Below are 1,657 nucleotides of genomic sequence, written 5' to 3' on the forward strand. Positions count from 1 at the left end.
CTCCAATTAAGGCCTGTTAGCCCCAGGCCACCGTCCCTGCATGCTGTCCTAGTGAACCCAGGGGGGCTGGATACTTACGACTCCCCCAAGTGACCCTTCGTTAACACCGCAAGGTATCCCAGGTCACCCAAGAAGAGTTTGAGAGAAAAGGTCTGAGGCCATCTCAACAGCAGATCGGGGGTCAAACTGGCGGATGTACATTTCTGTACATCAAGCTTCTACCAGTTATTACCCCTAGAGTAATTGCAAGAATCAGACCGACATTATCCTCTGCTGGTTCTGAGTGCTCTCAGGGGGTCTCTTTGGTAGGTTTAGTGTGGTCTTGGTAGGGCCTCTGCTGGTTCTGAGTGCTCTCAGGGGGTCTCTTTGGTAGGTTTAGTGTGGTCTTGGTAGGGCCTCTGCTGGTTCTGAGTGCTCTCAGGGGGTCTCTTTGGTAGGTTTAGTGTGGTCTTGGTAGGGCCTCTGCTGGTTCTGAGTGCTCTCAGGGGTCTCTTTGGTAGGTTTAGTGTGGTCTTGGTAGGGCCTCTGCAGGTTCTGAGTGCTCTCAGGGGTCTCTTTGCTGGGTTTAGTGTGGTCTTGGTAGGGCCTCTGCTGGTTAGGGATGGTGAAGGTGTCTCCATAAGGGGTAAAATGGGTAGGTTTAGGGATTAGGTTAGGTTAGGGTTAGGGTTAGGGTTAGGATTAGAAAGAATCCAAGAGTTGAAGCAGCGTCCAGCTCTGGTTAATGCTCAGTCCTTCAGACTCCTTCTGGCCGCTCTCTCGCCTCGGCCGAGGCCCGCCTCACGCCCTAAGCCCACCACACTGTAACCGATGTACTTGGCCTTTTATTATTGAACCACAGATAGTGAGATTTTTAAATGTATGAACAGTATTATTTTTAATTATAGGTGTTATTTATTAATGTTTTATAGGTATTATTTATTAATCCAACCTCCCTACTAAGGGTAGGTTTTAGGTATTTATTAATATTTATGGATAAAATTTGTTTGGTTAGGGTTAGGTTAGGATTAGAAAAATCCAAGAGCTGAAACAGCGTCCAGCTCTGGTTAATGCTCAGTCCTTCAGACTCCTTCTGGCCGCTCTCTCGCCTCGGCCGAGGCCCGCCTCACGCCCTAAGCCCACCACACTGTAACCGATGTACTTGGCCTTTTATTATTGAACCACAGATAGTGAGATTTTTAAATGTATGAACGAGTATTATTTTTAATTATAGGTGTTATTTATTAAGGTTTTTTATAGGTATTTATATTACTTTAATTTATTCGGGGTAGACAGAGTAGGTTTAGGTTGGATAGGGGTAAAGTTATGTGTCTGGGGGGTAAAATGGGTAGGTTTTGGGTATGTTAGTGGTATGTCTATATAATAGTTATAATATAATAATCTCACTATCTTAAAGGACAGGAATACAATTCTCCATGGCTCTCAACCATCTCTTAGGCCTCATTCAATCCTCTTGGATACAAGGTATTGAGTCTGTTTATCCAAAACCCTTCTGCCCTTAGTCTGTCCCTTAGACTCCACAGAGGGTTAGTTTGTAATACAGTTGCTCTAAGAGAGGGGAGACCATGTACTAAAAAATGTTGGATCAAAAACCTCCGTTTGTGTATTTTATGGAGGATGTTATGAGTGTGCTGATATATTCTCGTTCTCACCTCAT

The sequence above is a fragment of the Onychostoma macrolepis genome, chromosome 02, assembly GCF_012432095.1.
Source record: "Onychostoma macrolepis isolate SWU-2019 chromosome 02, ASM1243209v1, whole genome shotgun sequence".
In the NCBI taxonomy this organism is placed as follows: domain Eukaryota; kingdom Metazoa; phylum Chordata; class Actinopteri; order Cypriniformes; family Cyprinidae; genus Onychostoma; species Onychostoma macrolepis.